This window comes from Antechinus flavipes, chromosome 2, assembly GCF_016432865.1.
Source record: "Antechinus flavipes isolate AdamAnt ecotype Samford, QLD, Australia chromosome 2, AdamAnt_v2, whole genome shotgun sequence".
Classification (NCBI taxonomy): Eukaryota; Metazoa; Chordata; class Mammalia; order Dasyuromorphia; family Dasyuridae; genus Antechinus; species Antechinus flavipes.
The window spans coordinates 580,291,893-580,304,130 of record NC_067399.1 but is presented as its reverse complement, the minus strand read 5'-3'; positions in this window follow the sequence as shown (position 1 = coordinate 580,304,130).

Genomic DNA, 12,238 nt, shown 5'->3' with positions numbered 1-12,238 from the left:
TTAGACTAAAAAGAAGTTTATTATTGATATTGGGAAGTCATCCTTTGCTATGCAGGAATAGAAAGACTGAATTCCTTGGTGGCAAGGTCCCAATAGAAGGATATAAAGTTTCTAGCAGAGAAATTCCGACAGAGAGGTCTTGTTGGAGAAATAGGTAAGGGAGACATAGAGGGAGTAATGCTGAAAGAGAATATCATTTCAGCGGGCAAAGGTTGCTGCTATGCCAGGAAGAGATTCCTCAGCATGTTAGGTCCTCTGCAAGGACTGAGCCCCAAGATGGCTCATTTTTTAATTGAGGCCTTGGCAACAAGCTGGGTGCTGCTCTTGATGGGGGTTGGATGCGGCCTGAGAGGGAATTAGAACAGAGAATCTTAGAATTGAATGTCTCTAGGCTGATCTTTAATTCAATGGGAAGTAGTTGTGAGTGTTATCAATGGGGGTAGTGCTATCTCTCAGGATAACAGAATGAAGCTGTTTATCCTGTTTCCCTGGGACGGAGTCTTTTACAGGGCAGGGTTTAAGGGGAATCTCTCCTTCAAGGAGCTTCCCCAGTGCTTCTCCTCATGGCTCACCCAGAAGTCAGAGAGAGAGAAAGAGTTTCGGGGATGCCCTGGCCAATAGTGTTATTGGAAAGTGTTGGAATCCTTACAAAGTGTTAACTCATTATAGTTGATAGAGACAATGATTATCTAATTTAGCATGGTTCAGTACGATTGATCTGATCTTACAAGCAGATGTTATGGGCCAGAACTTGAAACAAGGTACTAAGTGGAACTGATAGAAACAATGCTTGTGTTCACACCTTTAGAGAGCTCATATAAGAAGCTCTTAGGGCCACAGAGCACTCTGGGAGGAAGCCCACAAGGCCACTCTCAGAGGTGGAGTCAGATTCATTCCATCTTCCACCTTGGTGCTGGCTGGAAGAAAGCAGAGGCAAAGGACTAGTGGCAAGAGCTCTTGGAACCAAGCAGAAAGATAGGCCACCAAGAAAACTAACTGGGCTTTTTGGAGGAAGCAATAAAAGATCTGAACTTTTAACACCTGGCTGCATTTGGGGTGATTATTACTCTGAGCTGAAACTAAGGCTGCCTCCAGAAGCTCCCCAAGAAACTGCTCCCAGAGAGAACCACCATATTATAAAAAAGAAAGAAGAACATCGCGGAAAGGAGTTACCTATTACATGAACGTGGTAGTAAAGCTAGCAAGCAAAGAACTCTTTCATTATCTTTACTGAGGCAGTCCTATGGAGATTTTCAAATTGTCTTTGGAAAGGAATATTTGTTGTTTTATTGTTCTTTGGACATATAGCAAGACAATCCTCAAAAAGGTTAAAACGCAGTCAAAAGATTTGGAGTAACTTAAGATGCGATACCGAAATTAGCCACCAGGTGGCTAATCTAATAGCGCTATTATCTCCTCTGGGCTTATCAGAACTTTCTACATTTCAGCAGACTTCAATATCCCTTCTGGCCACTAGAGGGCACTCCAAGCATGAACTGTTTATTTGAAAGAGCTATCATATGCTTTTTTTTTTTTTTAATTTTAATAGCTTTTTATTTACAAATTATATGCATGGGTAATTTTACAGCACTGACAATTGCCAAACCTTTTGTTCCAATTTTTCCCCTCCTTTCCCCCACTCCCTCCCCTAGAGGGCAGGATGACCAATATATATTTTAAGTCTTTGACTTTTCAGAAAATAGTGTCTACTCTTTGCATATTACAATTTCCAGAGTCCTAAAAATAGTATTTTTATAATTATCTTTAATTATCTTAGTTTTGCCCCCATCCTTTTGCATAATTTTGTCTGTTTCTCTTCCTTTGGTTTATTTAAAATTTTTAATTGATTTAAATGATTTTAAAAACCCAACATATATGAGTGAGATCGGACGTATCTTCTACCTCCAACTGAAACATTACTATTTCTTGCTTTCCTTCCTCTGTTTTTGTGCTGGGAAATTCTTAAAGTAGTATAGAATACGGCAAGAGGAGAGGGATAGAAAAGTATTTAGGAAAGCAATAAATCTCTAAGAATCACTCAGGCTAAAGGATGAGGATTAATTAATCATTAATTAATTAATCAATTAATCATTGATCTTAATGTCTTCTCCCCTTGTGCACATTAGACTCATAGATATCCTTTCCTTCTGTCAAACTTATACTATGTTAACTCGGTAAATTGCTGTCAAATCCCTTTGATATCATTTTTCTCATAAATAATGCACAATCTATAGGCATAGCTATAGAAAGTAGTTTATCCCTAAACACTGGGTGATTAAAAGTGAGCAGCAATTCAAAAAGAGTTAGTAAAACTGAACTGGATTACAGCTTTTTTTTATTACAAATAATTAAAAGTTTATAGTTTTGATTTTTATGCTTCTCTGAAATATTTAATTGATAGACACTAAATTCAGAATTGATAAAATATGTAAAAATATCAAGGAACTTAAAAAGCTAGGACTCTTCAGAAACTTACTCTGTGGGTTCTATCAATAAAAAGTTAGTTAAGAAAAAAAAAGAAAAGAAACTTATACTCTGCAAGATAAAAGCAACTCTGAATTTCACACCTCCTCAGCATTCTACTACCAGTCAGGGACCTTTCCTCCCTTTGATAGGAGAGGATAAAGATTGAACAGTGGAGAGCTCCTCCCTAATTCTCTATCATTTGAGAGAAGTTTCAAGGCCATTCAGGAAGAACTAGCACCTTTGGTATGAGGACTTGCTGAGCCCTTTTCAGGTTTGCTCATACATTTTTAATATCTACATGCCATTCAACTCTTATTGGTGGCTCTAAAAAAACGGTAGCATAGATAGTGGCCATGTTCTAATAAACCAATTTGGCAAATGGGCTAAATTGGGTTGAGGATAACTGGGGGTTTCAAACCCATGAGTGAATGGCAGTTGTCTACTCTGAACATTTGAAGACTCCTCTCAGAAAAAAATGGTTCAAACAGGAATAATTTGTTGCAACAGCCATGAAGGTGGCTGGAGCAGGCACTGTGGAACTCTTGGAGCTTGGTCAGACGTCCAAGACATTAAGATCATCCACTGCATCTTGGGCCATCACCAGTCTTCCAGACTTTTGCCTTGTCATTGGACTTACATGATTGTGGAAAAGAGAGTGAGGTTGACAACTTTGTACAATTTGCCTCACTTAAATCCAAGTTACTTGTCCTCTTCAAAATGAAGGACAAACAACGAGTTGAAAAAGTCACTATGGGAATTCACCTTCTCATTTCCTACATGGATGATTTAGATTTTATGACCTCTGGAAATTCATCATTCTGCAAGGTGAAATCAACTCTGTAACTCACCTCAGATCATTTCCCACCTAGGTCTGTAAGACTTCAGTATGTCCCTAAAATAGGCTACTTTCTCCTCTTTTCCTCTCCATTCCCTCTTTTTAGCTTTTTATGCTCCACTTTAGATAAGAACTGTGAAGAAAGGTTTGAGAGGAGGTCCCAGGGGCAAAGTAAAAGTAAGGACAAGTTTGAATTGATGAATTTTGGTTCCAGACTGAGCAGGAAAGGAAAAGAACATCATAAAAAAAGGCAGCATAGATTTGGAGAAGAGGTGGGGATCAAATGAGAGTATGGTGAGAAAATAGAGCTGCCTCTATCCCTGATGCCCCTCTACACCAAGGATTTCCATCTTTTTATAACTATTTCCTCAGTGGAGGTGAAATATTAGAGTTGTTTTGATTTTCTATTTCTTTTTTTTTAAATTGCATCTTATTTTGTGATCAGTAATGGTCTCTAGTTCATCTTTGGTCACAAATTTCTTCCTCCTCCACAAGTCTAAGAGATAAACTATCCTATGTTCCTCTAATTTATTTATAATCTCGTTCTTTATCCCTAAATCATGGACCTATTTTGAGCTTATCTTCATATATGGTGTTGAGTGTGGGTCCATGCCTAATTTCTGCCATACTAATTTCCAGTTTTCCCAGCAATTTTTGTCAAATAATTAATTCTTGTCCCAAAAGTTAGGATCTTTGGGTTTGTCAAACACTAGATTGCTATAGCAACAAAGATTTTAAAAGGAAAAGGAAAAAAAAAATGGCAGTTCAGCAAAATTAATGTAGATTGTATCTGATAATAAAAACAATCTACCATACCCATAGTCTCCTATCTTTCCAGCATTTCTCTTATTAGAAACACGAAGTTATCTTTTATGGTTTGCAGTTCTTTTAAAAACCCATTATTTACATCCTTTGACTATCTATTAAGGAATGGTTCTTAAATATACATATTTTTGTTAATTTCCTATATGTCTTGGCTATATGACCCTTATCAGAAATATTTGATGGGGGTTGTCAATGACTTAGAATATATGTTGGAGATGCTATTTCCCATCCCCATTGACTGAAGAAATCTAGACTTTGTTGAAATAAGACACAGACACAGACAGGCAGAGACAAAGACAGAAAGAGACAAGAGAGAATTTTGGTTTGTTTTGCCTCTTTTTTTTTTAAGTTTTGCTAAGATAGTAAAGCCATTCATCACAATACTTTTTTTTTTTTGTATTTGCCCTTAGGTGTTAAATGTAGCTGAGATAAAAATAATGGATAGTAGTTACTAAGAAGAGAGATTTTATTGGGGCTGGAGAGGCATTTCCAGGCTATACTTGGAGCTTGGAGAAACAAAAAAAAATTTTTTATTTATATTTTAATAGTTTCCCAAAAGCAGAGAATGGTCAAATTAATTTAGACCAATATTCAGATAGTAGGACTCTAGCAGTTCTTTTTTTTTTTTAATGTTTTATTAGAAATCTTTTTTTCTCCCATTTAGTACATGATTTCTGAAGGTTTGCAAAATTCTGTTTTAATGAAGTCTTGAAGCTTTATTACCCCTTTCTAGCAGTTCTTTTTTGAGGACATTTATAAACAAGCTAAAATATCTTTCTAAGGCAATTATCTAAGGGCGTTTAGATTTCTTTTTGTTTTCTCTACTAGGTTGTCTGAAAGATAACCCATCCCCTAGAGGTGGGACTAAGGACATAGATTAAAAAGTAAGTTATACCTGAAGGGAGAACTGAAAAGAAGTACTACCTGTACTAGGATACGAAGCTAAAGGAGAATAACTAGTTCTCTCGCTTTCCAGCCTTTCATGTTCTGTCCCACACAGTGCAAAAGATGCAAGACTGGTTTTCCCCAATGGACAATTTGCTTCATTATCCCAGCAGTATTGATGTTATTACGTAAAATCTTTTTTAAAATTTTTCTCTTGTTCAGTTATATCTGATTCTTTGTAACTCTGTAAGCCACAGCACATCAGTACTGTACATGAGTTTTTCTTGGCAAAGATACTGGAGTGGTTTGCCACTTCCTTTTCTGATAGATTAAAGGTCTTGTCCAAGGTCACAAGATTAGTAAGGGTCTGAGGCAAGATATGAACTCAGATGTCTCCTGATTCCAAGCCCAAAATCTATCCATTAAATCATTTAGCTGCCTCACTTTACCTTAGGACTTAAGTAAATCTCCTTCTGTTAACTGTTCAATGACTTAGAAGTGCCTCATTCCAACTCATTTCATCCTAATATCGACCTTAGCTAGGTTGACTCCTAACAATTAGGTTATTGATTGAATTCAGTTGTTTCTGAATCTAGTCATTTCAATCTGCTCCACTTTATTTTTGATGAGTCCTAATGATGATAGCTAAATTTCCTCTCATTGATTGCCTCCACAAACATCTCCTCTCTTCCTAATCTTGAATCTCTCCCTTCAATTGTTTTCCCTTTCTTCTAAGAGGTCTGAAAGTTAACTCATCCTCTAGAATTGGGGCTGAGGACAAAAATTAAAATGAAATGAAGTAGGAAATGGCAAACTAGTATTTTTCTCAAGAAAATTGTTAATGGGGTCACAGAGAGATGGTCACATCTCAATATCAATGTCAGGAATGGTGCTAAACACAGGGAATATAAATAGAAGTAAAAAAGAAAGATAGTCCCTGCCCAAGTGGGGCTTTGGGGTAGAGAATATTGCATATGTTGTCAAATATGATTGGTTGGTTGGTTTTACTAAAGGGGTTTTGTTTACTCTTTTTTATAATAGAGATTATGATATTGGCCAAATAATAATGCAATAGCAAATACAATAGTTGGAAATGGTTATGTTTTTTAAAATCCACTTTTTTAAAAGAAAAAAAGTATTTTATGACATCCTTGTGAAGAAAATAGAAAGACATCAACTTAGACAACAGTACAATTAGATGGATTTGAAATGGGTTGAATGACCTGCCCTGAAGTCCAGAAATGAAATATCAATCTAGAGAGAGGTGGCTACTTGAGTGTGATAGGAATCTGACTCTGGCCTGTGTTGAAAAATTCATTCTTGCTTATTTGCCAGGAATGCCAAATTTCAAACCAGTGGAAATATATAATGGGAGTTTATAACATACATAGAACACCTAACATGGAGGCATTCTAATATGTCTGCATATCCTTATCACATGAAATATCTCATATTTTTCCATTTTTTGGTTTTGCTTTATTGTATCTTAATTTCTCAAAGTCATTAGCTTCCATTTGTTCAATTCTAATTTTCAAGGAATTATTTTCCTCAGTGAGCTTTTGTACCTCTTTTCCCAATTGGCCAATTTCATTTTTTAAGGCATTCATATCATTGGCTTTTTATATTTCCTTCTGCACCACTCTCAATTCTTTTCCTAATTTTTCCTCTATCCCTCTTACTTGATTTCCAAAGTCTCCTTTGAGCTCTTCCATGGCCTGAGCCAATTCTTATTTTTCTTGGAGGCTTTGGATATAGGATCTTTGACTTTGTTATCTTCTTCTGAGTATATTCTTGTCATCAAAGTAACTTTCAGAAACTTTTTTTTTTTTGGTTGCCTGCTCATTTTCCTAGCCTACTACTCAGCTTTTAACTCTTTAAATAGAGCTCTTTTCCAGGGCGAAGGGTACACAACTGTTCCAAGCTTGGGGTTTTGTGTAGTTGTTTTCAGAGATTTTTTTAGGACCTGATCACAAGCATTCTTTTCTGCCCTGGAACTGTTAGGAATGTCCCACCTGACTGTAGCTGTAAGATCTAGTTAACAAAATCAACAGTTTGCTTTGCTGACAATGGGGCCAGAACTGCCAGCCCTGGGATTGCACACTAGACTCTCACCATATTGCTAGACCTTTTCTGCTGATCTTCCAAGCCCCCTTCTAAACCCATTCTTGCTATGCTGGGTGTGGCTAGAGCCAGCCTGCACTGGCACAATCTGCACCAGCACTCTATGCTAGACTACTTCAGTAATGGCACTAACCTTTTCTGCTGACCTTCAGATGGAAAATATTCCTCTCTCTTTTTTGGGGTGTTCTGATGCATTAAATGTATTAAAATTTGGAGTGGTTTCGGAAAGATATTGGGCGAATTCCTACCTTTACTCCAACTCGGACTCAGCCTCCCCCCTTTCACATGCATAAGAATTCTTTCAGCGGGCTACATAGCCAGAACAGGAAGTAACTTTAAAATCTGCCGACTGGGAGTTTCACTCTATGTCCAGAAGATGAAGATCACACATAATTGATTCACAGTGCAGATGCCATGAAATGAATTGGAGGGGGGATACTTCCCAGCCCCTCTCCTTTTAGGCCTATGCCCTGGAAAAAAGGGCAAGGCAAGGTTATTATTTCTGTTCAGTTTTTTCCTCAATTTCTAGGTATAGATAGTAAATCCCACTGACCCAGAACCAAACCATAGCAACTTTGAAGTCTAGATTCCAAGTTGCATCAGGAGCCTAGCGGGGAATCCTTGAGGAACCAAGATGCCTGGAACTGGAATCCAAGTTGGGTTTTGGACTTGAAACCAGGAATTGAGTTAAGCTTTGAACTTAATTTCCCTTCCCCTCTCCAGAGACTGAAGTGGTTAGAGGGGGAAATTATGCCTCCCACAGGTTGTACCATATGTGTAGAGTTTATTATCCCTTTGAAGTCTTAGTCCTCTGTAAAAGATAGAAAAAAAGGAATCTATCATTGGTGCTTTTATGTCCCACGTCTTTCTCACTGACTTGAAGACTTAGTATTTGTATAAGACTATATAAATTGTAATTCACTCTATAAGGGCATTTGTAGCGGCAATAGTGCTTCATGTATTTTCTTGAAAGTATGGCTGGGATATCTACAGTCATATGAAAGAATTCTCTAAATCACTATTGATTAGAGAAATGCAAATTAAAAGAACTCTAAGGTTCTTCCTACTTATCAGATTGCCTAAGATGACAGGAAAAGATAATGAAAATTGTTGGAGGTGATGTGAGAAAACTGGGACACTAATGCACCCTCTCAGTTCCCAATTATTTGACATCACAAAAAAAGTTGCTGTTTGTACATATGGATCATTTTCCTCTTTCTCTAATCTCTTTGGGAAATAGACTACCTAAACTACCTAGTAGTGATATCACTAGGCCAAGGGATATGTACAATTTAATAGCTTTTGGAACAGTTTCAAATTGGTTTCTAGAACTAATGCATTGGTGAAGTTGTGAATTGATCCATTCTGGAGAGCAATTTGGAGCTATGTCCAAAGGGCTGTAAAATTGGGCATATCTTTTGATACAGCAGTACCATCACTAGGTCCATATCCCAAAGAGATCATAAAAGAGGAGAAAGAACCCACCTTTGCAAAGATATTTGTAGTAACTCCTTTTGTGGTGCTAAGGAATTGGAAACTGACTGGATGCCCATCAACTGGGGAATGGCTAAGTTATGGTATATGAATGTCATGGAATATTATTGCTCTATAAGAAATGATGAGGGCAACTAGGTGGCGCAGTGGATAGAGCATCAGACCTGAAGTCAGGAGGACCTAAGTTCAAATCTGGCCTCAGACACTTAACATTTCCTGGCTGTGTGACTCGGGGCAAGTCACTTAACCCCAATTGCCTCAGCAAAAAAAAGCAGGGAAGAGAGAAAGAAAGGAGAGAAGGAAAGACAGACAAAAAGACAGAAAATGATAAGCAGGCTGATTTCAGAAAGTCCTAGGGACTCTGTGTGTGTGTGTGTGTGTGTGTGTGTAGAGGTTCTGGGCGTTCTGATGGTTGAGTAGAAGATTGAAGGACCTTTCACTGTCAAGGAATGCCAAGCTGACCAGAGGCATCCTGGGCTGCAACTACTGAGGCTAGCATACATCTGGTAAGTGCAATAGCAGAGGGGGAGGGATATTGCTGCAATTGGGCAAGTGCAGGAAAGCAGAGTTTTTGGTTTCAATCCTAGGGAAGAGTGGACGGTTGTAGTTTGCAGCCACAGGAGACAACAGGGATCACAGGGAATAAGTTTTTTTTTTTGCAGGATAGCATGGATAAGGGTTCTTAGAAGTGGCAAGGCTTAGAAGTGCAGAGGAGAGATCAAGATTGAACCCAGGAACACACTTCAGAAAATAACTGTCAAAAGAATCTAAGGCTTGGGGCCTAATTGGGACTTATATCTCAGAATTATATATAGTCATATCTAATCAGAATTTGGTTACACTAATAGCTGCTGAAAACAAACAAACAAAAAAAATAAAAATGAATAAGCAAAGAAAGTATAATAACCCAATCATAGATAGCTACTATGGAGCTACAAAAGATGTATGTTCATATTCAGAGGAAGATTTCAGGGTTATAATCACATGCTACCAAGTATCCTGGGATCCCAAAAATACTTGGGCAAACCTGAGCTACAGGTTTAAATGAGTCACCATATTTTTCCTTTTTAAATAAAATTTTATTTTCCAATGAAGGGCCATCTTTTCTCCCTTGAACTTTCTTTTATTTCCCATAAGAAAAACAAAATCCCTATTACAAACACAAACAAAACTGGTTGCTACACTGCCATGTCTGGGGGAAACAATTATGCTTCAATGTTACACTGAGGCCATCACCTCTCTATTAGAAGGTGGGTAATGTGTTTCATCATAAGTCTTCTGGAACCATGGTTATTTTATATCAGTGTTCCCAAGCTTTTCAAAGTTGTTTATACAGTATTGTTACTGTATAAGTTGTGATTCTGCTTATTTCACTCAGCATCAACTCATACCAGTTATTTAGGATACATAACCATCCATTTCATTTTAAACACATAATATTCCATCACTTCATATATAACTATTCAGCCATTTCCCAATTTATGAGCACCCTCTCAGTTCCCAATTATTTGACATCACAAAAAAAGCTGCTGTTTGTACATATGGATCCTTTTCCTCTTTCTCTAATCTCTTTGGGGAATAGACTACCTAGACTACCTAGTAGTGATATCACTAGGCCAAGGGATATGCACAATTTAATAGCTTTTAGAACAGTTTCAAATTGCTTTTTAGAATACCTGGACCATTGCATAGTCTCATCAAAAATTTAATAATAAATCTTATTTCCAACAATCCTTTTATCACTTATCATTTTCCTTTTTTGGTCAATTTTGCTAACCCAAAAGATAAGTAGAAACTCAGAGTTCTTTTAATTAGCATTTCTTTTGCTAGTGATTTAGAACATTTTTTTAAAAATGCTATTAGTTTTCAGTAATATTTCATCCTCTTAAAACTGCCTATTCATATCCTTTGACCATTTAACAATTGAGAAATGATTATTCTTATAAATCACTTACCTATGTATCTTAAAAAGAGACGTCAGAGAAATGTGTTCCAAAGATTCCTCCTCCCCACCCTTTATTTTCTCTCCTAATTTTCTATGTCTTGTAAAAAAAAAAAAAAAAAAAAAAAAAAAACTTTGAATTTTTGATTAGCAAACTCTTGCCTTAATAGCTGGGTTCTCTGAATTTATCAAATACTATATTATGCATCATTTGTTCCAGGGATCAGTCTAATTTTTACCAGTAGTAAATTATTTTGATTACTACTACTTTGTAGCATTGGATGAGATCAGATGCTCTTGCTTGGCTTTTTTTCTTTACCTTTTGTTCTTCCAGATGAATTTTCTCTTTTTTTTGTAGCTCTGTAAAATATCCTAATAATAGTTTGAATAGTATGACACTCAATAAACTTAGCTACATTTTTATTATATTGGCTTGGACCATTCATGAGCAATTTATCTCAAATCATTTAAGTCTTTAATAGTGTTTTGTAGTCATGTTCTATGTTGATTTCTTGACTGGTAGATTCCCAAATATTTTGTCCTTTTTTGTGATTGTTCTAAATGGAATTTTTCTTATCTCTTCCTGCTGAATTTTGTTAGTAATATACAGAAATGCAAATGATCTGTGCGAGTTTATTTTATATCCTGCTACTTTGCTAAAGTTTTTAATGGTTTCAACTAGTTTTTAAAAATTGAATCTCTAGGATTCACTGTATGTATCACTGCAAAAAAGTGACAATTTTATTTGTCCTTTGACTATTTTTATTCCCTCAATCCTTTCTCATTTTATTGCTATAGCTAGTACTTTTAGCACTATACTGAATAGTAATAGTGATAATGATCTTTTTATTAGAAAGAACTTGTTCATCTCTATTAAGATATTTTGTTAATCTGTGCTTTGATTTTTAAAATTTCTACTTTGGTGTTTAATTGAAAGGTTAATTTGTTGATTTTCTAATTTATTATTTGTATCTTTTTATCTACTCCCCTCTTTTATTGATAAAAAATGTTGAGATATATTTTCTTACCAAGGATTGTGTTGGCCACACCCAAATTTTGCTATCTCGTCTTATTATCATCAGTGCCTGTTATGTGCCAAGCACTGTCAATACAAAGAGACAAATGAAATGTTGTCTATTGGGGCTGGATTACTTGGCCTGAGATTCCATGATTTTGTTGCTGTCATAAGTTGTATTTTTTCCATTAGACTTTCTCCCTTCTCAGACTGGGTAGATCTCTGGGGACGAAATCCATCCCGCACTCCCTGCAGTGTTCAGCAGAAGCATGCAGAAGAGAGCTGCTCACCCTGGCTCCTACTTTTCCTCTTGCCACATGGGTTCTCTCCTCTACTTAGTAGACTCCAGCCCATCAACTTCCAGAGATGCTCCAGACATCAAGGGGCAGGGAGAGGCGACAGTCTCGGCCAAGATTACACTTGGATTTCCAGACTCTGATTGAAAACCCAATCATGAGTCAAGCCAGAGTCTGATTAGACTTCACCTGAATGAGAGAGCTAAACTCTAGAAAGTAATTCTTAAAAAAATAAAACTGCATGATCTTCATCACTTCAGCCTATGACTGTGAAAATGAATTCTCTCAAAGTAGGAGAACAAAAGAATAAAGTTGTAATAGGAAGAGAAAGAGCTACTACACATTCATTAACAGAAATT